Source organism: Haemaphysalis longicornis, unplaced genomic scaffold, assembly GCF_048455015.1.
Source record: "Haemaphysalis longicornis isolate Haplotype H1 unplaced genomic scaffold, Haemaphysalis longicornis Haplotype H1 scaffold_9, whole genome shotgun sequence".
Taxonomy (NCBI): Eukaryota; Metazoa; Arthropoda; class Arachnida; order Ixodida; family Ixodidae; genus Haemaphysalis; species Haemaphysalis longicornis.
The window spans coordinates 45,755,475-45,780,450 of record NW_027526460.1 but is presented as its reverse complement, the minus strand read 5'-3'; the positions used below and the strand labels follow the sequence as shown (position 1 = coordinate 45,780,450).

General features: G+C 49.4%; 1 protein-coding gene across 1 annotated transcript in view; it reads right to left on the bottom strand.

Moving 5' to 3' along the window:
* Positions 1-6,416, bottom strand: part of LOC144153646 (monocarboxylate transporter 10-like) — a 307,668-nt gene extending 301,252 nt beyond the window's left edge. Inside the window, exon 1 of the mRNA XM_077685300.1 lies at positions 6,280-6,416. The gene's annotated coding sequence lies outside the window, so the exon portion shown is untranslated. The remainder of the gene's footprint in view (positions 1-6,279) is intronic.
* Between the last annotated feature and the right edge of the window lie 18,560 nt (positions 6,417-24,976).

The window sequence follows — 24,976 nt, the reverse complement described above, 5'->3', positions numbered from 1 at the left end:
TGTCACACTCCCATACTCAGTCCCTCAGCAACATCAGACCGGCTCACTCCTTTATTCCGCTCAAGCTGGCCGAAGCCACCATCACTCCTCACTCTTTTCTGTCTTACTTCCATATCCGTGATGTTGGTGGTGTCTAGAGTTCCTCTATATGGCTCCCTTAGGGAGCATATATGTAGAGAAACTGTAGAGGTGTAGGCCACGTAGCGCCCTCTCTCGGCACCGACCGCCTGTGTTGTCGCCGCCACCACGCCACCCTCACAACCAAAAAACAGTGCGACACCATCTTGCACCTCAGAAAAGAACGAAAACGTTAATCGGCGAAATCTTGGCAAGAATTTGTCCCGCCGCTTGCTTATGTTCACCCTGTTTTACAATTACCAAATTCGCAACACATTATCTGTAGACGCCTGCAGGCAGAATTCTGCCTTTGTTAAATATTGAAAAAATGTTGGTCTTTTTTACATACAGATCAGTGCCTGGATCAAGGAGCTACCAGTAAGTATAACTCCTTATAAAAAATAGGGTTTGTATTTCAATACACTTCCGCCGATGGAAATACATTGACGATTGTACATACCTATTTTGGCATAAAATAGTATATGCAGTTGAACCTGGATGTGAGGAACCTCTATGTAACGAATTCCTGGATTTAACGAAGCTTTTCAATTCTCTGTTTCCACCCCCATAGAAGCCCTTGCATTTACGACCTCTATTGTAACGAAGTCGTTGCGACGGTTAACCTCAATGTAACGAATTCGCTACGCTGATGAGCCATTGTCTTTTATAACTTTTTCTGAAAAATCGGCTAGAGGAATGCAATAATTTAGCGATCTTCGCCCGCAACGCTAAGCACCGTGCGTTTCACGTGAGAGTGCGGTGTCGGTTAGCTTCTATCTGTCGGCGGGTAGACGCGCGTCTCCAGTGCCATACGAGGTGTCAGTTCGTCGGTGATGAGATCTGGTGCCAGAAAACGAAAAGTCTTGTCTCTTGAAGACAAGCTCGTAGTTTTAAATGCCGTTTCCGCCTGCGAGAAAGAAGAACGTCACCGCATAGTACAGTATCCCAGCTAACACCTTCTAAACAATTTTGAATGCTCGCGAAAAAGGCGCCATTTCAGCATAAGTTTAGTCCTTGAAACGGATTAAGGCACCGGGAAAAGTTTCAAAAGGCAAAAGAGATACTTAAGTTACGTTTGTGAATACGGGGGTAAGCGGCCTTGCTTTATTGGAGTGCCGTGTAGTTCGTGGGAAAGCAGCACGCGCAAATCACGCAGTTTTTTTACTCTGAAATAAATCGTTTAAAGGGTGATTTCACCCTCGCTGATGTCTAGAATTTTGCTTTCGTTTCTGCTTCATTCACGCGAGCCTTAGCCCAAAACCTGCATGTAACGAAAAATGGCGAATTTTTGTTAACTTCGTTAGATCCAGGTTTAACTGTAGCCCAATAGCGGCGTTCCATCCCGAGATAGGTTCAAGCCGGCACTTAGCTGAATAAATAAACTTCATTGAATGAAAGACGAGGGAAAGGGGAGGGGGAGAGAAAGATGAGAGGATCACAGGCCAAATTCCCTTTGTCCAAGGCTTTGGTGACTTCTGTTCCCGTCTTCACCGGGCTGATTATGTCGTTTGTTTTGTATCTGCAAGCCTTCACGAGAATTATGAGAGACCGCCCTCGACAGCCCTGGACTTACAGCCCGGCGCTTCCTGTGCACGCCCAGCGCCACCTACTGGTTCGCTTGGAACAATCCCATCCTTTTGGATCAACTGCCGAAAGAACCATTGTTGTACTTCAGTTGGCAAGGGGTTGAATCGCGGGTTTGGAGCGAACAGCCTGTGTTCCAGCCCCAGTAGATCCAATTTTTTAACACGAAAGTGCTTTATTCCGGGATTCACGAAGATTTCACTTAAGTCACATCCGTCACGGAAATGACGCCAGTACAACGAGGAAAGCGACCTGTAAAGGGTGCACCCCTGCACACAGGGTCTTCTTGCGGAGAAGCAACCTTTAGTACTAAAGAGTACGTTATACTTCGGGTTGTTCGTTTCCGGGTTTTATAGTTTGACACGAGCGTGTTTTATGCCGTGACACCCCAAGATCTCACTGACGTCATATCCGTCACGGAAATGACGCCAGTGCACCTTTGCCGAAGCGACCCGCGAGCAGGACGTCGCTCGCCAAACACACCCAGGAGACAGCCGCCGACCCGCAAATCATGCTCAGCTGCAGATTTCACTGCACATTTCGCTTTCGTGTTTTACCGATTCCTATGACAAAGAAATCGACCATAATTTTTTTTACAAGACCTATGATCTTATTTACTGGGAGATGTTCTCTTAGCTCAATTCTATTCATTCTTTACGTAAATAAGGGTGGCTTAGTATCTTCGAGATCCGTTCATTGGCGGGGTGCATATCAACACGTTTAATTAATGTTCTCTAACGCACCGGAAGTGCCTGGCTTGTTCCTATTTTGGAACGGCACGTAACGGCCCGATACACACACTATCTACCCCCTAACGGCGTTTATAAAAAACTTCGTTAAAACCAGTTTCTACCTAAAAAAAAAAATCAGGGGAAACTTGCACTCATGCGCAAGACTTGAAAGGAGCCATGAAGAGAAAATACAACTTCGTTTAGTTTGAAAGAACTAGGATTCAGTATCTCACTCAGCTCCATTAGAGCCACAAAAGATATTTTTTAACGAAAAAAAAGCAAGAAGTATTTTAAAACTTTCAAATTTTGCGCCAGTGACGTGTTATGAGCAAGAATGACGTCATGCGGGCCAACAATAAAACATAATTTTCAGTGCGTTAACTGCACGTTAGCATTCAAGTGATGCAGTCAAATGGAACTAGAGGCCCCATTACATACGTACATACAAAGAGCCGACTTTCAAGCTTACACTTCCTTGATTGCATTTAACCTCACCCTCCCTTTCGTTATCATAAGTTCCCCCAACACTGACCACCGCTCTCCATTTTCCGCATTAAGAGTATTATTGCTGTTACGACGCCCCCTCACAACCATCCGTTCTTCTTCACTTTATTTGGTAACACCGCGCACTGCTCTGCGCCCAACATCATAGTGTCACAACTGTACCACAAACATCGATTTTCTTCCCCAAACTATATAGGTAGACATATGTGTCGAATGTTATAAGAAGTGTGATAAGTTTAGTTCTACCGATCTAATCTGTGCTTGTACGTGCCTCTTCTGTTTCCAGGAAGAACGTCAGCAAGATGCTTACGACAGCGCGTGGCACTGCTTCAGCAACCTGAAGGAGATCTTCATCAGCTGAAAAGAGAACTGCTTCTCAATCGACCGAATCTTGCGTGTGTTTCATTTTTGAGCTCAGAGTGTCTTTACGCCCGGTTTCGTAGATCTCGCAAAACGTGCAGTGCCGGAAAATATCCATGAAAAAGTCACCAGGAACCTGCGCCGAAGCGCCAGCGTCTTGTGACAAGATCTGTAGGTTAAAAGCAAAAACGTCCCTGTGTACGAGATTTCGGCGCACGTTAAAGATTCCCTGCAGGTGGTCAAAATTAACCCGGAGCCCTCCACTACGGCGCGCCTCATCGCCTGCTTTGCGTCGGCGCGTTAAACCGTTTACAATCAAACACTCTTGTGACAAGATATCTGAATGCGACTATAAAATGCAGAGAAGTGAATGCATTACTGCGCAGCGTTGTTGTTGTCGAGCAGCCGAGTGGCGACACGTACTCAAAAAGAAAGCAACTGAAATGTGATCTCAGCATCTTTACTCCCTTTCCTACCACCTAACGCCGACATCTGTTTTTAAGAGTTAAGAGCGTGATAACAAGACTCAAATGGGCTCAGCTATTGCGTAAATTTACATAACGTTCCTTGCATGATTCAGCCGTACTGTCGTAATGGCAGAGCCGTGATTTGAGCCGCAAGCTTGTGAGGGTGAGAAACGAATCCCGAAAGCTTGCTGGCACAGAGCCCTGAAAAGAAGAAAAAATCGTGCCACCTAAGTCAGCTTTATAAGGAGTTGGCAAGAACGCAGAGTACGATGACAGGCAACGGTGTATTTTATACGCATGCAAATGTGAATCCATTCCCTGCAGAGTAGCATAAAGGCGACAATTTGCCGGCAGAACTTTCTGAGATTACTCCACTGCACGCATTTATAACTGTCCTTCGCGTGCGAATAAAGGTGATCCAGTATAAAAGAGTTTACCCCCCTTACCCCCCACCTACACACACACACCTTTTCAGAACGCGTGTATCAAAATCCGACCCGGATATGCCCCTGGTTCTGGGACGTCTAGAGTTCCTCTGTACGCTTCGCCAGTTGCGCGTCTTTTCCACGAGCCACAGCGCCGCCGGTTCCACCGTGACAGGAAAGCCCGCTTTCAGTGCTGCGCACCGAACTGACCGAACTCCTTTTCCAGTTGTGGGCAGGTGGTCAGCGGCTGCGGCTGTACCGCGCAGCGGCCGACGAAGCCGGCAGCACACGCACGCGCCTGCTTCGCCTCGCCGCTGAAACTGACGCGGCGGCTCCGACATGCGTGACGCGTGGCTTCCCCGCACGACTTCGGAACCCAAGATGGGGGATGGACGCGCACAGGAAACCTGGGGACGTCTGCACTCGCCTGCCACCTGCCGCCAAGAAACTTAACAAGGCAAAAAACATCACCCCCTGCCCTGGATCCGCCACTGTTACACTCGTAATTTTTCTCCTGACCATGACGGTGATCGTGATCCTGATTCTGACCATGCTCCTGACCATGACGGACACCGCAAAGTACGACCGCACGTATAAGCACGTGCGCATCAACGGACGAATTTTCACTTGGAGCCAGCCACCATATCACGGCAAGACTCGATCGACGCCACTCACTCGCATTTACTAAGAATATATGTTTCCTTAAACCCAAAAAATTTTATTCATGGAAATGCACATCATCTGGACCCCCGGACACGAGTCCTTCGAGGGGAACGAGGCGGCACACGCCGCTGCCCGCGTTCATACACACCGGGCCGTTTCTCAAAAAGGCGAAGTCACGCAGCTCCTTCGCTCTCCCAAGCCCGCTACTCTTAATTCATACGCGGACATCCTCGCCCATTACCGCCACGAACGACGACGCTTCCCGCCACCACATCCCCATTTAACCAGAGCAGAGGCGACTGCCTTTCGCCGACTTCAGACAAATGCGTATCCTCACCCCACTATCCTTCATGCCATGTACCCCACCCTCTACTACTCTACGTGTAATTTCTGTCCCCAACCCGGCACCCTGTACCACATGGTATGGGAGTGTCAGAAAACGCCATCCCTTACCCCCAATCCTCACCCAACATACGAGCCGAGGGCGGGCCAGCTGGCCAGCTGGCCAGCTCCGACCTCTCAGTCCAGCGTAGCCTGGTAGAGAGGGCTAAAGCAGCCAGCGCGGACCAAGGCTTCCGGGACGGACGGACGGACGGACGGACGGACAGACAGACAGACAGACAGACAGACAGACAGACAGACAGACAGACAGACAGACAGACAGACAGACAGAGCAAAATTTTCCTGTCTAATACCTGTGCTACGCGGTCGTTTCAAAGGCCTTCCGGAGGCCGTTGAACCAATTGTCTATTGAGTGTCCCATTGCAAATGTAGGGCGCACTTGTAGGCGAGCGTTCAATGTCAAGTGAAACTCGCCGTGTAGCACAGGCATAAATCGTCCAAGAACGACTATCGTATCTAAAAGCCCTCGTGCAGGGGTGCTCGCGTTCGCGAAGCAGCGCTGCGTTGAAGGAAGCGGCCCCCGAACCAAGGCACGCAAGGCCACCGCGGGTGTCTGGAAATCAGTGAGGAAGCGTCCGCGCGCCGCTCACAAAGCAGTTCACCTGGCGCAATGACTTTGCACACACAGCCCAACTTCGCCATGTCCCGGCGTCACCGGCGTTATCGCTAGCAGTTCAAGTATCATTTATGTGCATAAGTTTCGTTGAGAGTTTGCGAGAACCATTTTCTACCGTAGTAACCGGTTTCCGAATAGCAAAGAATACAGGTCGCTTTACTGCCGCTACAAAAAAAAAAAAAAAAAAAAGGACTCGGGAATAGCTGACGCTGCTACTCGCTGATATATGTTAGGGTAACTCACAAACGCAGTCACGTAATACGAAGCGCAACAAGGTGCACATAGTGAAGCAAGAAAAATTTTGGTATCCTAACCGTTTCCCGCTGCTATTACTGCGATTATTAATTTCCCATGAGCGAATTATACACTGTTTTCGTTCAGGGGAAAATGAAGGTTTACAGTAAGCTTACCGGCAATCTTGGTTCCATGCTGATCCGTCCTTCGAAGCCAGCCGGTGGCAAACTCCCGCCGGAAACTTCGTGTATCATATCGTCAGCCACCGCCCAAGAACTTGTCCTGTAAGTTGCCCCTCACCTGCAGTCTCGTCCATCCCCACTGTGACACAAAGAAAGACCTTACGTGCACTGCAGCCCCTGACGAGGAAAATTTTCGTTGTAACCGGCTTGCCCACCAACGTCAGGTTTGGAAATGGTAAGCATAACCAGCTGCAACCTTTGGAAGGCTCCACACAGCAGGAAAGTTCTTTTCACCGCAGTTCAGACTGCGCAACGCCACCGACGAATATCAGTCGTCGTTTAGTTCACAGGGAACGGTCTGAACCACGTCTCTGTCACAGCTACGCATATCTGCATAACTCGCACACCCATCTAGGAATGTGTGTCCAACAATTCGCACAACGTTTGCACGCAGACAACTACGTAAAACGGTCCGAAATCCAAGCACGGAAATGAGCATTCCGAGCGTCCCAGATGCGCTGCGGCTGAAGCATCTTCTGCGAGCGAACAGACCTGGATGTCTAGACAGACGTGACGCAGCGTCTTTGCGCGGCGGGCGGTGCACTATAGCAGTGGCGTCGGGCAGAAAACGCAACGTCACCACGTCACGGTATCGCCGGCGTTGTCGCAGGCAGCTCGCGAGCGCTTGCATCTATAAAACATTGCAAGCATTGCAAGTCATTACGATTGCCGACCACGGCAACCATTTTCTCGTCGGGACGCCTTTTTCTTGCTCCCTCCGTGGTCGAAACGAACTGCAAATAGACGGATTGGCCCGTGTTCGGAAAAACCCTGAATGCTGTGATGAAAGGATACGAATCGAGAGGGAGAGAGAGAGGAGAGAGAGAGGAGAGAGAGAGAGAGAGAGAGAGAGAGAGAGAGAGAGAGAGAGAGAGAGAGAGAGAGAGAGAGAGAGAGAGAGAGAGAGAGAGAGAGAGAGAGAGAGAGAGAGAGAGAGAGAGAGAGAGAGAGACGTTTGTTAAAAAAGAGGTGTCGCGATTGTTCTAGGGGTGATGCCCTCTATCCAGGGCCCCTGTGGCTCCTAGATTCACGCGAGTCCGCCGTGCAGGGTGGACCCGATGGAGACACGTATACGTTGGCCCCGCCATTTTGGATCACTCGCTCACCGCCGCAGCAAGTCACTGTAGCAAGACAGCGCTATAATCATCGCTGGAACGCGGTTTACTCGCGAAGTTTAATCCTCTTATCTATTTCCCGTGGCTGGGTCTTGTGGTAAACTAAAACTGCGCGTTGAGCACCCAACAGCGGCGGCACGGGACCGTTCAAAGGGTGTGTCCACCCTGTACGGCGGCGCTGGCATCGAGGCACCCTAGGGGCTCCAGGCTCTCCTGCTCCTCTCCGGGCTCGGAGAATCAAGTCCTTCTGTATTCCAAAATTGGAGCTGGCAAGCGCTGGCGCCCAAAGTGCGATCGTATTTGTGGTGGTGTTTACTGAGGGCCAGATGATAGGGCAGGCCCAGGTTGCATGAAATATGTTGAAAGTGTTTCCGCCTTTATTGCATACGTTTGTGTGCGTTTGATGGAACATTTTGGATAGGCGGGGTTTGTTTGGGTAAGTGTTTGTCTGTATTTGTGTCAGTGTTTGAGCTTCCGCACCAGAGAGGCTGTTGTCCGGGTTGGGGAAAAGGGCTCGTGCACCTCTTTGGACCGTGAGGCATTCTCCAAAGCCGCTCGGGAGGGGCTGCAGAAGTCTAGGACTGTTTGCCACGCGCGTTGTAAGATCCCGTGCAGCCATGGTCGGCCCTCTCGTTTCCCTCCAGCTCTGTGTGTCCTGGAGTCCAGATAATGCGGTGGAACTGATTTGGTGTTTTTGGCTCTAGCTTTTTGAGACGTTTGTGAATTCTTCCATTTATGATATCCTACATAGCCTTTTCGGAATCAGTGAATATTCGGAGGCATTCGTTTTTGTGCTGCCCATACCTTATTGCCAGGAGCAGAGCACCCGTTTCGGCTTCGTCGGCAGTGGTATGTGCTAGCGTGAGGCAGCCTTAGATGGCTCCTTCGTGATCGAGTATTAGGCTTAGTGGTACTGAGCTAAAAACGGAGAAAGAAAAGGGCATCGCTGCATGTCGATGAAAGCCGTCGTGCAAGATGGTTACCAATTGAGAAACAGCTTCTGTGGCTGACCAATAATTTCAAGTGAATCATGATAATTAGGTTTAGTGGTACTGAGCTACCCGCAGGAGTAGCTCAGTGGTTATGGCATTGTGCTGCTGATGCCAAGAACGCTGATTTGGTTCCGGTCACTGCGGCCGTTTTCTGATGGTGGCAAAAAACGAGAACGCCCGCGAGTCGAGATTCGGCGAAATTTAGCTTTGCCGCAAAGCGTATTCTGCTGAACAATCCTGTTGATGGACAGCGACAGGAAGAAATGCCCACGAACAAGCGATATACAGCTTCGCTATAAAAAAATGACTTCACTTACAACAATTTTTCAAGAAAAAAATGTGATAACGAAGCGTTGAATAAAGCAAACAATCAATTATAACGCAATGCCAAATCCGCGGAACGTAAGGAATAGAATAACACGTTTTTATTGGGTTACTTTTACACGGGCTTTCGGTGCGCGGTCATGTCAATTAAGCACCCGGACTTTTCACCGCAAGGCAATTTGAATACAAAGAGATTCTGGCATGCAGTGATTGACAAAAAAACAATGAAGAGAACAGTGTAAATCAATTACAACTTTGTCGATTTTTCTTCTATTGTTTTGATCGTGCATAATCATAGATGGACTCAATTGTTAGGAAACGATTTCTCCTGTAATTATGTTTTAAGGATGGCTCGTAATTTCCGTTTTATTGGTTTATTTTTCTTCAAGATCTCTAAGAACAATTTTTCTAAAGAGTGTGTCTGTGTTCTTATTGGGGATATTTTACGCATAAATATTATTGCGCATATTTTTAAGCGATTTCTCCAGTAAATAATTGTTATTAAGGATCGTTCCTCGATCTTTCCTAATTTATTTAGTTATCTCCCAGATCTGTACTGACCATTCTTTCAAATATTTTGCTAAGTAGCAACGCTCATTTTCGCAAAATTATAGAATGCGAGCGTGATCCGTATCCGCCGGTACCACTTACGAGTGGCCAGTACCACTCACGAGCGCCACTCGTTCATACTCGCGAGCGGTGAGTGGCGCTCACACTCGTGAGTGAGGCTCACACTTACTCGCACTCGGCAGCCCGAAACGATGGTTTCACCACTCACGAGTGAGTGGCGAAAGGGGGGGGGGGGGGTGTGAGTGAACTCGTGAGCGAGCCTGCGTATACCTAAGCCAGCCACACACGTATTCTATGACCGCCACTCAGTTTATGACCAGTAGTCCCACTTGCGTAGGCGACAACGAGCACGTAGCGACGGTGAACAACGCGCGGCTCGCAGCAAGGGTGAAAGCTTTTAGGGCGCCGCCCTTTGGCGGCCGTCTCTGGGCTGAGCCGCGTCGCCGTCGTCGTTACCGAGAGAACGATGACAAGATCGACGAGTGAAAGAAAAAGCGAACGATGAAAGAGAGCAAAGGAGGAGAGTGTCGCGTAATTGGGAGGGGAGGGCGGTTCGCCGTGGCGGCGCGACGCTCTCCGAAAGTGTGCGGTGGGGGAGGGGAGGGGGAAGTATGCTGCGCCCGCAGGAGGCGCTTGACGGCGCGACGCTTGGCGAAAACGTGAGGGGGCCGTGCGCGTGACTATGATGTGCGTTCGCTTAAGGCGCAGTTCGCGGTCACTTCCTGAGAGCGCACTTCGCGCCGCCGACACAGAGGCTCATCATCGCTGCCGTCGAGAGAACCCACGAGTGAGTGTTGCCTCAGCGCCCCGCTGCTGCGCCCAAATATCGCATTAGCCTAGTATCATAATCGCCAGCCAACCTTTTCCTACGGTTTTATGGTTTTCTTCCTCTGTGTGCGAGAAGAGAAATAAAAGCAAGTTCAATTTCCACTTCACAAGAACGGCTTAAATTAGAATTACAATTAACAATTAACAATTTACAAGTAAGGCCTAAATTAGAATACTCCAGCACAGCATGGGACCCTTACACTAAGCTTAACATTGATAAATTTGAGCGTGTTCAAAGGAAAGCGGTTCGCTTTATCTACTCCAAATGCTTTTACCACCTGATTCACCCGCTGCACTAATTACTGCAACCGAAAATCAGCCCCTTGCGTCACGTAGACTCAAACAACGACTTGATTTCCTTCTCTTGCTACATAACAATAAACTGGCAATTGGTTTACCACTGTATCTTTCTTATAAAATAGGGGCACCCGATATTTCCATCCCAATTTGCTTACCCCATATTTCGCGAGGACCAATGCCTTTATGTACTCTTTGTTTCCACGAACAGTGCATGATTGGAACAAATTACGTGAACCCCATTCATTGTGAATTACATAGAACGATATATATTATGTATAGTGAATGTTATTCCTGTTGCTTTTTATGAGATGTGGGCCACCTATGGCTGCAGTATGTACTAGAATAAATAAATACAAGGATGACGATGATGATGCTGAGGAGGAAAGTGAGGGTGGAGTAGCAGCAATACATCAGGAAAAAAAGGTAAAAAAAAATATCTTCAGTGCCATAAGGGGCAACTAGAATGTGTTCGGCGGCCAGATGTACATATGCGCCGAGCAGAGCGCCGCCGTCAACGTATTCAACGTCATTACACAAATCTCCTTGTAGGGCAGTGCAGGGCAAGCGAAACGAAATATATGGTGAGCATTCGCCCGGTTGTTGCAACAAATAGTATTTCCGGTCTTGTTGTAAACAGCAGGGCCCACACAGTCATGGCTCATCTAAATTGTTCATAAATTCTCTGGCCTTGGTTTCACTTGTTTGTGTGCCTACAAAAGATCACGAACGGAGTTTTATTCCTGATGCGCACATAGATGTGCTTGCAAATTGTGAGTATTTGCTGCGGTGCCTACGCAAACGCGGTAAAAACTTCGGGTCAGAGCGAACTATTAGTGCCTAAATCTCGCTGCTCTCCTTGTGCGTGAAGGGACGCTGTTTAATGTGGGTGGCCGTAAAAACTGTCTCGCGCTTTTCGACAGCTCCCGGTTTTAGTATGCCTCTTTAGGTTATATAAGGCCGAAACAAGTGTAGCGCCTGTTGGATTTACAGAGTTGACTTTTAGTTCAAGCGAAAACTAAAAAGAAATGTTTTCGCTGACCCCGCACTATGCTCAGGCTTCAGCATTCGGTGCAAGCTTCACGGTATATATAGGCGGAGACTACGGGGAAGGGCGGGGGGGTGGGGAGGGCTTGGCGGCTTTAGCCCCCTCCGGTGTTTGCCCTCTGCCCCCCCCCCTCCCCCAAGTGCCATTCCCAATTGGCATTTCTTTAGAGGTTTAGAGGTGCCTCTACCTTTTCACATCAAATTTTATTGGGGCTAGAAGCTTAGTGTATCATTGAATTGACGCAGGCGTGGGTACGTTCCATTTATTCCTTCGAATCTTACCACAGGAGTACAAGCGCACTATAAGCATGTATGTATGTATGTATGTATGTATGTATGTATGTATGTATGTATGTATGTATGTATGTATGTATGTATGTATGTATGTATGTATGTATGTATGTATGTATGTATGTATGTATGTATGTATGTATGTATGTATGTATGTATGTATGTATGTATGTATGTATGTATGTATGTATGTATGTATGTATGTATGTATGATAGGAACATTTATCATCATCATCACTGGCTGCAAGTCAAGGGGGGCCGAGCCCCCCGACCCCCAGGAAAATGGGAACTTTCCGCCTATGCTTCACGGGGTGAAAGCAACACAAAAACAAATAAAGAAACAGATATGACGCCTAATTAGAGGCATTTTCCTGTTCCTTTGTACGTATACTGGTCATTAAGGGTAACAGAGTGGATCCCTAGAGAAGGCAAGCGCTGCAGGGGGCGGCAGAAAGTTAGATGGGCAGATGAGATCAAGAAGTTTGCGGGGATAAATTGGTCACGGTTGGCACAGGACCGAGGTAATTGGAGAAGACTGGGAGAGGCCTTTGCCCTGCAGTGGGCGTAGATAGGCTGGTGATGATGATTATGATGATGATGATGATACTGGTAAAACAGACAAAAATAAGCAAACAAATTGAACACCCAATGCGAGGCACTCTTCGCACTTTTTGTTTCCCGCTGACAACTTGACCCTATATATCTTCGATCTATTGCCACTTAATGGGCTTCTCGCATGTCTGCTTCATTGCATACGCTATAATGAGACGGCCAGGCGCAGCGTGCTGCTGTAGTTCATCCAAGAAAATCAATCCAGCCAACGCTTCTTATCCGAAGCGGTCGTCAGAGAGTTTCGCAAGCCGCAGTCACGTCGAACCCCATCAAGCTTCCGCACACGCAAAGCGGTGACTCGAGTGTCCTCCGGCTGCCAGGGGGGGTCCTTTGTTCCTCGCGCGAAGTGGAAACAGGGTAGGAAAGAAAAAAAAAAAGCGAAGTAGGCGAAGATCCGGGACAAGAATTTGCTCCCGCTTATCCGGACCTGTCACGCCTCTTCTGAGCGTTGAGCGCAAGGAGGTTGTACAACCTCCTTGGTTGAGCGTAACAACTCTGCGGCCCGCCGGCGCGTCGCAATTGAGTCTCTCTCTCTCTCTCTCTCTCTCTCTCTCTCTCTATATATATATATATATATATATATATATATATATATATATATATATATATATATATATATATATATATATATATATATGGGTGTGAAAAAGCGCTGGAGAAGAATGAACCCGTCGACACGAACAGGCGTGTCGCCCTATCTTTCGCCCGGTGAAGTCCCGCCACAAACACGCACGTCAGTTCTGCCATCCCCGACACGCTTTCAAATGTACGAGCACAAATCAAGAACAGTACGCAGGGAACTTTTTCAGTGCGGAAGAAAAAAAATAATAGTCGAAGCTAAGGGGAAAAGCTAAGATTTGGCCTGAGCGCCGTGCGGTAAACGCAGAGTTGGAGTAAGAGATGCGTTTTTCCTTCTTCACATGTCGCCGACCTGTGGATTTTTAGTTTCTGCTCCTGGGAAATAGATGTCCTGTTGTTACCGGAGACACATGACTGGCTTTGGAATAATTTGGATGTACTTTCTTTTAAAGCGTGGAATGGCGGGTTCTGCTCAAACCGCTAGACTGGAACAAATGGCCAACATCAGCTGGCGCAGCAATCGATGAACCCCTTTTTTATGTCAAAAAGGTGACACGAGGGAAAAAGAACTCAGGGTTACTTCTCTTTCGAAGCGATTGGTGGCGACCATCTGGCAAATGTTAATCATGGTTATAGCGATTGTGACTATTATAAGAATGTGCTGACTATGACAAAATACTGATCCTCATAACATGGCTATACTACCGGAAGCCGTGCGATTTATAAGACATTTGCGCCGCAAGCTTTAGCATATCGTTACCGTGTTTACGTTACCGTTTACCGTGCCTTCGGGAGTCGACTGCGCATGCACGAGCACTTCCCGCGAACGGTAACTTACCGGCACAGGCTTTGCGTTGCCAGCGAGCTTCCTGAGCAGACTGTGTACCCTCTCGTATCGATACAGTAAATGCAGTGCGCTCGGCGCTTGATGCTGATGATGTTTATTACGTTTTTCTCGGTATGTGATGCTCAGGAGCACGACAAACGACTAGTTTTCTCAGATGGGCGAGCAAAATGTCCGTCCGTACTCGTGCTAAGCCTCGCCCGCCTCAAATGGTACAGATAAGCTCCTGAGCTCGCAAAGCGCTTTTACGCCTCCAAGATCGTGCTGGGCAAGGTAGTGTAGGCCATTGAGTAAGTACTATATACGACGAATTTTACCCATTGCTTGCCAAAATATTTAGCGCTGGCGTAAATTCCGGTTTCCCTTGATTACAACTGTACTCAGTAAATGTCGCCACTAAAATGTTCTTGTGATCCCGCTGAGTTTGAGAATTAAGCCTGGCTGGGCCACCATCCGGCACCGGCAACAAGTCTTGCATGCAGAAGAACAAGCCTCCACAAGGATAATGGCTCCCCAGTCTCAATGCGCACAGCCCAACAAGGCCGTCGGCGCCCTCCGAGAGAGAGACTAAACTTTCTTTATTGAGAAAAAATAAAATAAAATGAAGTATTCGGGGTGGCTTCCCTAGTCTGCAGTACGTCTTGAGCTCGGGCCGCGTCCACAGCCCTCTCGACTAGCTGACGCTGATCGTCGAGGGTGGAGCTGGCCAAGGCTCTCTCTCTCCCAAAGCTCATGGGTGGGTTGGGATTGGGGAGGGGAAGCGGGGCTTGGTCGCAGCCTCCTACATATGAAGCGCCAGCCACCTGCTTCCCCACTGCCAGCCTCCGACGTCAAAATTATCCTACGCCCACGCGGCGGACAAGCAACGATAGCTGACGTCATCCAGGCTCAAGCTGTATTAGCCCCTAACCGAGACGACCAGATAAGAATTAACCAGGTCGCCAACTACGTCATCATCAGCACCCCATCAGAGGACCAAGCGAAAATGTACGCCACCATACCCAAGCAACCATCAGACGTCCGACGGCCGTCCGCCGTACGTCCATTCCGGCTCTAGCGGACGTCCTAATGACGTCCGTTTCAGGGCCGATGTACGTACCATGTACGTCCATTGGACGTCCGGTTTTAACACTTCCGTACATCCAATCGGACGTCCGAAATTGGCTGTATTTTGGATGTTCAGTAAAAATTTCCAGAATCACATAACGAGAAGCTAATGCTCTTACGACGAATAGTACAGTAAACCGCGCAAGGCTTCACGCTCCGTGGACAGCAGTATGAAATTGCAGCTTACGTCTCGGCACCAGTCAACCCCGTTGTCGGTGTAATCTTCAACATTCTCGAGGACGATACTCCAGAGCAGATCATAAACAGCATTTGCAACTACAACCCGGATCCTAAAACACTGGACGCCAAAAGGTTGAACTCATCCAATATGGTTCAAGTTCTATTCGACGGCATGCAAGTCCCCTATTGGATCCGATACAGGGCCACTACCTTTCGCTGCAAGCCGTTTCGGAGGAAGACAGAGGCCTGCACAACATGTTGGCAGGCCGGACACAGACCAGATGTGTGCCCAAATTCGAACGCGCAAGCTCGTCCCCGCTGCTCCAGCTGCGGCACAGTGAACCCCGCTGAAGCCCACCCCTGTTCTTCCAGGTGCATCGTCTGTGAGGGCCCTCATCTCACTGGGACTGTGGATTGCCCTAAACGATTCCAACCGCGCAGACGGCAACCCACATTTGCCCAGATCGTGGCTGAAGGGCACAACATCAACAGGACCCCTGAAAAGGACGCCGAATTCCCGCGATCACAAGACAAACCTCAGGATCATCCCACCCGCCAGGCCAAGGACGCGGGACCCAAAACAACAACTGGTGGCAACTATCCTCTCACCGCCGCCGGGTCACCTCGCTAGAACCCGAGCTGAACTTCGGAAAACAGGTGAGGTACCCCAGCGCCTCCCACCCTGGCTCGTCGCACCCACTCCCGCCCCTCCCTCCCTCCTTCCCTCCCTCCCATGACATCCTTAAAGAGCTTAACGCCCTTACCGCGGAAATGGCTCTCCTTCGCCAGAAGAACGCAGCACTCAGGCAGGAAAACCAATCTCTGAAACAGAGAATTACTCAAGTGGAAGAAGCAGCCTCTCCCAATCCCCCACCACCCAAGCGCAAGGCAGTTTCAGACGACTCCCAGTGCGCTCCCGCCCTGTCGGACGGAGAGGAACTGGTGGGCAAGCACCTTACCGCTACAGAAGACTCGTGTAAGTAGGCGCTCCTGGAGCAAAAGGCAGAATACTCGAACTTTAATCAAGCTCTGCAAGGCAATCTCTCTGTTGTTCAGGCCAACATTGAGAAACTACGAACGTAACTGCACAATTTCATGAGGGAAATTTTTGTCCACATTAATGCTTCCACGGCCCCTCCCGCCGAAAACCAGCCCCTTATGACACCATGTATGAGCAACAATAAGGAGCTACTCCGAGTCTGGCAGTGGAATTGCAGAGGGTACCGCAGGAAACGCCCCAATCTGCAGATGCTCATTCAGTCTATGGAGTTACCCCTGTAGTTATTGTCTTACAGTAATCAGGTACTGCAGTTAATTTAAAGGAGCCATGAAGACAAAACACAAGTTTGTGCTATTCGAAAGATTTCATGTTTTATAGTGCCCCAACGCTTGTCCCAATACAAATGATGCTTTATTCCCCGAGAAATTAATTAATTTAAGTTAACATTTTGATTTTCCGGCTAAATTGTGCGTTTTCGTGGTCTGCAATGACATCACAGGGGTGTGTTTACCGTTAGTGAACCTAGATGGCGCCCCCACACCGTGGCAAGCCGTTTTTTGCCTTTGCTTTGTTTGTGTATATGTTCCTGGCTTGTTTTGTTCATGGAGACAATCGTTTCATGAAACCAGGTGCTCGATCGACAAATACGGTCACGTACGATATCGTCGCTTGCGTCAATCGGCCAGTGTCGTCTGAAACAACCCCAAAGCCCCGCAGTCCTGTGCAGCTAAACCAAGCATAGTGCGCGCAGTACCAACAGCAGTACGCATCAGTACCTCTGTTTACATGTGCTGCTTTCGTAACTTCCACTGTTTGTCCCACCATTCTTAGGGCTTTAAAAAGAATGTGCCCTAAATTTAAGCGCGAATAGCTCGTTCGGCCAGCTTATAAGCTCTGCCTAAGCTGGTATGACATCATAGGTTCTGTTGTGGGAAATGAGCGAGTGGGGTCGCATGGCCATTCCCTTTTTTCCTAATTATGTAGCTTATTTGAGCGAAGTTTACGTTAAAAGCGGTGTCAGTATGATTCTAACGAGGCAATCTTTTGAATGAACCAAACTTATGTTATCTCTTCATGGCTCCTTTAAGCTCCCGGGTTACACGGCGTTCCGATGTATTAACAATCCAAAAACGGCGGTTTTGGTTCAACGGAATGTGCCAGCTCAAAGATCTCAATTCGATAGCGTTGATATCTCACATCCCCTAAACAAGATGCACTTAGGATACACATACTTAGCGTATATAGCAGCCCCAAAGATACTGGGCCCAAATTTGGTCATTTATTTTCTCTCGCGAAGCAGGCAGCCCAGAATCACATGCCGATTGATCAGTGCAGGGTACTTCAATGCCCCTCATACTGCTTGGGGATACTCTCATTGTACAAAGAAGGGTCACCTGCTATGGGAACAAATACAAGCACACATGCTTGTCACTGAGTCAGATTCGTCGATCCCCACCAGAATTGGCAATAGCATCCAAAAAGACACCTCACTCTCACTCACAAAATCAAGCGCTGCCGTTGGACCTGCACCGATTCATCACAGGGCAGTGATCACTTAATTATTCAAATGGATATCTTCCTCGACGACACCATTCCGCCGCGAGCCAGACAAACCTATTTTACTTATTTGGATGAATTCCGAAACGTCCGTGTAATAAGCCCTCGCAAGAAGTTAGCACCGACAACTTCCAGGTCTGGGTAGAAAGTATCATCTCCGATGCCCGACTTGCATGCACTCGCTTAGACCCGGAAATTCCTTCGGATGTAGTAGATTCCCGGCTACAGCACATGTGGGAAGCACTCTAAAGCGTACAACGCCGCCGGCGCAACAACAAGCACAACCGCAAACTCCACCTGAAGCTAGCTGAGTTAACAGAGTCCATAGAAAACTACGCTGCGGAATTAGCGCGAGACCAATGGGGCCAGATCTGTGATCAGATGAAGGGAAATTTAAGCGTGAAACGCCCATGGTCACTTCTCAGACGTCTTTTAGACACCGAACGATCCAAGACAACTCAGTTGAATCGACTATCTGCCATGGTTCATAATTTCCCGGGCCCAAATCAGCAACTTCTCAATAAGGTACGCTCTCTTTACATCCCGATAGGAGAAGGACAGGCTCTTCCGTCCTATTCAGGGGAAGCTATAGCTAATGCTGAACTAGATTCTGAAATAACGGAAGCGGAGGTACGAGCCGCCCTCCTCCACATTCGCCCAGGGTCGGCCCCAGGACCAGATGTCATCGCAAATAAGATGATCCGTAATCTAGATGACCAAATCTATCTCAAAACTCACAAAATACTGTAACGATTTTTGGAGACTCGGCGTTCCCCAGTCCTGGAAGCACACAAAAATTGCCTTGATACCTAAACCGGGGAAGCCGCTCAATATTGAACATCTTCGGCCCACCTCCCTCACTTCATGCGTTGAAAAAGTACTAGGGCACATCATCCATGTTCGCCTTACGAATTGTCTCAACTCTACTAATTTTCTTCCCCACTCCATGATTGACTTTAGATCAGGATTGACCACTCAGGATATTCTTCTTCAACTATCCAGAGAAGTAACTACCCCTCCGTCAAAATGGACACGGCCGCTGTACTTGCCCCACACCTCCCGAAGGCATTTGACCAGGTATCACACGTGGCAATCTTGCAAGGGCTGGCAACAGCCTCCCCTGGAGAATGTACTTACAACTACGTCAGGGGCTTCCTCACTTCTCGCACTGCAATTATTCAGGTTGGAGATGTCACATCAGACGTTGTTGAACTCCCCTCAGTTGGCACTCCGCAGGGCGCCGTCCTGTCTCTGCTGCTGTTTAATATCACCCTTCTCAACATCCCCAAGAGGCTGGAAAGAATCCCTCACCTTCACTTTCCTCTACGCGGATGACATTACACTCTGGGTACCGAGTGATAGTGATACCCTCATAGAAGAAGCCCTACAAGCTGGTGCACAAAAGGTTGTCGATGATGCGGGTGCGGCAGGAAGGCGTTGCGCTGCTGAGCACGAGGTCGCGGCTTCGATTCCCGGCCGCGGCGGCCGCTTTTCTGATGGAGGCGAAAAGCAAAAACGCCCGTGTGTACGAGATTTCGGCGCACGATAAAGATCCCCAGGTGGTCAAAATTAATCCGGAGCCCTCCACTACGGCGCGCCTCATCGCCTGCGTTGCGTCGACGCGTTAAACCCCACAATCAATCAAATCAAAACTGTTCACCTGAGAAATCTGAGCTCCTTCTTCTACATACCCGCGAAGAGTAGATCAAGCCCCACCGGTCATAAAAATTCAGATTGGGACCAGCAACGTCCCAACAGCTGGAAATATCAAAATTCTTGGTCTTTTCATACAGCATATAACAGGTCAAACACACAATTTATGTCGCAAATTACATCGCATGTAAATCAAACTATCGGCCTAATTCGACGAATAACCACTCGTCATAAAGGACTCAAGGAGAAAGAAAGGCTCCAGCTGGTACAAGCTTTGGTGATGAGCCGCATCACCTACTCCCTCCCTTATCTGCATGTAGCAAAAACCGAACTCAAGAAAATTTATTGTCTCATTAGAAAAGCTTATAAGACCGCATTACAAGTCCCCATGCACGCATCCACTACTTGAATCGAACGTCTGGGGGTCTATAATACCGCGGAGGAACTCGTGGAAGCCCATCATATTAATCAACTGCGGAGGCTTTCGGCCACTCCCACCGGAAGGCACATACTAGATAGTCTGGAGCTGCGCGCCCCTTCAATTACTGATAGGAGACCCCCCATTTCCCGCAATATGCATGCGTGTCATATATACGTCCGCCCCATACTGCGCAATATTCCCCCCATTCATCACAAGGGTCGCAGGGAGCATAGAGCACGGAAGCTGTGCCGGCGCTTCAATAAATTATGTCGACGCGGCGGACTATCGACACTCCGCCGTGTGCGCAGTGGCAGTAGTCAACCGACCAAATGCCCCCCTGTCACCTTGCTCTAGCCTTAATTAACTCAACCAGGGTTCGTACGGGCTTCAAAAGCAAAAATTCAAGGGTTTTCAAGGACTTTCAAGGACCAGAAAACACATTTTCAAGGTCCCCATCTTATGTTTTACCTGGGAATATTTATAACTTTTTCAACAAAATGCAAAATTTTGATATTGCCCAATACCTAAGAATATTAATGCACATTTAGATAGGCGCTATGGGTTCATGAATGCTCCCCCAGCTTTATTTTTTTTATAGTTTATATTTAGAGGTTTTTCTTTTTTCTCGGTGTTTCGCTGAGGCTGCTCGATTTCAAAACTTAGTTAATGTTGCCTGCATCTCCTGCTTTGTCAGCAAGAGTATCAGCTGAAGTTAACTCAGCAAGTGTTGCTGCAAGGCAGGATGAACTATGTACATGTCCACCATTTGCACGTAAAAGCAAACGCAGATGGAGCTTTGAGGCACAGCAAACATGCAATGAAAGGCCGTCCACAGACTAGATGGAACATGCAAGATATAGAACAGAAGCCGGCTTTCATGGGATTGTATCGTGACATGAATTCTATTGAGGAGTGCTGCTCCCAATGTTGCCTCGTAATAATGAGAATCCACAACTCGCAATTTCACGCAATACACTGAAACTTGATTGTTACAATGTTTCTTTACAATTTTAACACCTAAAATTCACGACGAACACTTTAAATTCTTGTGAAAAGATAGGGCCATTGCTTATCTCCAGAAAAATCAAGGGTTTTCAAGGACCCTTTAAAAATTCCATGACTTTCCAGGCCTTGAAAGGCACACTTCTAAATTCAAGGGTTTTCAAGGACCTGTGCGAACCTTGTCAACGGCCAGCCTCCGCAATCGTAATCTCTGATTCGAAGACGGCCGTTCAAAATTTCGCCCTGGGTCTAATAATCCCGCAGGCCCTCCAAATTCTCTCCAAAACTCCACCCACCACCCCCACAGAACTGATCTGGACCCCAGCCCACACCGCGGTGGGGGGTAACGAGGTGGCCCAAGCTACTGCTCGATAACTCCCAATACGAGCGGGCCCCAGCTGTCCCCTCACACGGTCCCAGATCTGCTCGAGATGGCCTCCTCAGCTATCACGACTTGGTCCTACACTACCGTCTCTGCACCATAGTGCTGCACCATATATTTACCCCACACTATTTCCCTCCGCCAACTGCCCTTCGTGCGGTGCTCTAGCCACCGTGTCACACTCCATGTGGACATGTCCTAATGATTTCTTCCCCTCCATATCGTGTGATGAGCAGTGGGAGGGGGCGCTGGGTAGCTCGGATCCGGGGATCCAAATCTCCCTGGTGAACCAAGCCACCGCTGTCGCCGTCAGGCTCATGCCACCGGCACGTGCACCCCGCCCTCTTAACTGCGTCGTACAATAAAGTTTCTCTCGCTCTCTCTCTGCGAGTGTCCCCACAAGCAACCCATTTCCCCTTTTAGATGCAAAGCATCTTAGTCGACCCTCCGTCGTCCGTCGGCGTCCGGCGTCCGCACCTCTCTCCCCGTCCCCCCCTCCACGCCAGCTGTGATAACGCCGCTCTCCTCCTCGCCGCTCGGCTCGTCTCGTGCCGGCTCAGGATGACACTGGCAACACTGTCGCTCCATGCGCCCTAACGAGCTGTGATAACGCCGCTCGTCTCGTCTCGTGCCGGCTCAGGAAGACACCGGCAACCTGTCGCTCCAGGAGCCCTTAAAGGGGAAGTGTGCTCGTCTCGTGCCGGCCCAGGAAGACACCGGCGACACTGTCGCTCCAGGAGCCATCTCATGGTCGGGGCTATGTCCCTCCCTTGTAGTTGGGGCACGTGCTGTTCCAACCAGACCGCATGGCTCTAGATCGGCTGCGTAATAATTGCTTCGGAAAGTGAGTTAACTACTGCGTAACCCCTTGTTTTTGGTGTCAACGGACTCGTAAAGTGTTCGGCTCTCGCCTGGTCAACACAGTCATAGGGCCGCATCTGCCTCGACGAAGCGGGCAGTAGTAGCCCAGCCGGGTGCTAAGACTAAGCAGGGCAACGGCGACGCTGACCCCACCGCTGCTTCGGCCGCCGCTGCTGCACGTGCAGCTGCAGCCATCGGCACCGCCCAGGGAATGCGCTACTACGCCAACACCGCCTCGTTGTGAAGAGCGACCGTCAGCAATGCCTACCGTGTGCGGCACCGCCGCTCCTTCAAGTCGGTCATCTACGCCTCTGTGCAACACGTCGCCTACAAATCCATCGGCGCTTCAATCGCCACAAGACGAAACAGTGTCCCCCATGGAAGAAGACACTTCCACGCAACCATCGGCCTCTCATCCGGAGGTACAGACCCCCCAAATGAACCCTCAACTTGCCTCAATGAACTTCCAGTGGAACCGCCCTGCAGTGCGTGATCAAGAACAAGTGACCCGTTCTGACAGAGTAAGTCGCTCTCGATACCAACTTGTGCTCAGGCCACTCATTAAGTACAACGTGAATGACATTCCTAAGCACACGTTTACGCACATAATTGGTGCAAGTGCCCCACAGTCGTATTTAGCTGAACTAGCCTCACACAAATACGACACGACTGGCAACTGCATATACATTAACGTCTACGACGAAACGCACGCCTCTCGGCTCGTTCAAGTTGGATCAGTTTTCTTTGTCCGCCAAGGGGTCCAGCAAAGCATACCAGTAGAGATCAAGCTTTCTCCGTACAAGCCAAACACGACGAGGGGAGTCATCACAATTGAACCCAATGAATCGAACGAGGAGACCCTTCGCTTATTAAGATGTGAGCAGGCTAAAATACTGGCATGTCATCGCTTGGGACGCACTAACCGTGCAGTGGTCACATTTGACACACCTACCCTTCCCAAGGCTGTTAAATACTACATGGCCATAATCAAAGTTTCGCCTTACCAGCCAAAACGACTTGTTTGCTACAATTGCCATTACGTTGGTCATATGGCCCGCTCCTGTCCGGCGCAAGCTGTGTGCAAAGCTTGCGGCAAACCACACAGCGAGAGTGAAGAATGCGGCCCTCAGATATACTGCGTGGCCTGCAAAGAATACGGACACACTGCGCTGAATCCCACCTGTCCCAGCAGGATCCCAACGCCCCCGGCTAGCCCGCAAAAGGATGCCACCAAAGGTGTGACTTGGGCAGATAGGGCCCGTGGCACTCACACGGATCAGTCGACATCAATGATTCATAAGTCACCCAACAAATTCCAACTTTGAAAAAGAACCGACTGTGGCAGCCATTCTGTCCCAACTTGCTGCCCTCCGGGCGGATGTACAGCAGCTTCGGAAGGAGAACCAACAACTCCGAAATGAAAACCAAGAGCTTAAACGACAGCTGGAAAGCAAAACAGTGCCAACAGCAACGTCCAAAAGACTGCCTAACTCCCAAACTCGACCCAGCCGATCCCAGAGCACAAAATGTACCCCTACATCTCGACCAACTAGCGAATCCCCTCTCCAGTTAGCGCTCCAAACCATCCGCACAGACATTCACCGCGAACGGCTTGCGCGTCAAGCGGAGCGCAAAAAGGACCAAGAAAACTTCGACAGCCAGATGAATGAGATCCGTAGTCTCGTTCAGTCCATTCTGCAAAAGCTCCCTTCGAGAGAAAACGACCCAGACGCAATCACTCGCATCGGCCTTCACGCTGCTCAACGCGACACTTCGCCCGACCTCACTTGGGCGACTGCCGGACTTGTTCAAGCGTGGACTCCATATGCGACTACGTGGGGCAGCGACCACCTACCCATCCTCATAAGGCTAAGGAGCAAGACCGTGAGATCAGCCAAAGCAGTGACCAGGGCCGACTGGAACAAATTTCGACATATGTATTATACTAACCTCCAACCCACCGGCATCGCTGGACGAATTTTGCAACTTGATTGCTACTTTATCTGCGCAAGCGCAAGAGACCATCCAATGCCGTGACGACACTTGGCACATGGACAATCATCTGGTAAACCTTTGGCGGAGAGTGCACGAGCTTACTCACACTTACCGAGTTAGAGGAAAAAGACACAGAGATTTACAACAAATCCGCCGGCAATATCGCCTGATTTCAGACTATCAGCGACAACTAAATCAGGATTCCTGGGCGACAATGTGTAGTGTTCACGAGCGTGGGCTCTCGGGCCTATGGAAACTGCATCGCAAGTTGAGCGGCAAAAGCAAGGGCCGCAAGCCACTGTTCGAGACCCTCACACTGACGGCACCAGCAAGTGATGTGGAGAAACGGCTTATTACCACATTTTTCCCTACGGCTTCTACGCTACCTCCACCGCCGTTGCCCATTATCCCCATCGACAATCCCGATTTCGAATTAGATTCTCCGTTTACTATGGCGGAACTCCGTACGGCTATAAGGTTGGGTCGACAACAATCTGCCCCCGGACACGACAACGTGACCTGGAAGCACCTCTGTAATCTGCCTCCCGAGGCGCTGCCCCACCTACTCACTCAAATTAATTCTTTATGGGAGCAAGGTCTCGTTCCGGACCATTTAAAGCTTACACTCATTTTCCCCATACCAAAGCCAAAGAAGACGGCCGATAACCTCCAAAATCTGCGCCCCATCTCACTAACACCTGTATTGTGCAAACTAATCGAAAGGCTCATCAATATCCGCATCATCCACCACCTTGAATACGTAAGACCCTACTTTCATCCTGCCCAGACTGGTTTTCGACCCAACTTAGGGACGCATGACAGCCTGTGGCTATTACGGCGGGTCATGAACTGGCCCCATTACAACAGAGGAGATCCAGACCTCGTCATGGCCATCGATCTTCGAAAGGCATTTGATAATGTTAGCCAGGCGGTGATACTTGAGGAACTAGCCAAAGCCTATCCTAGCAGCAGAG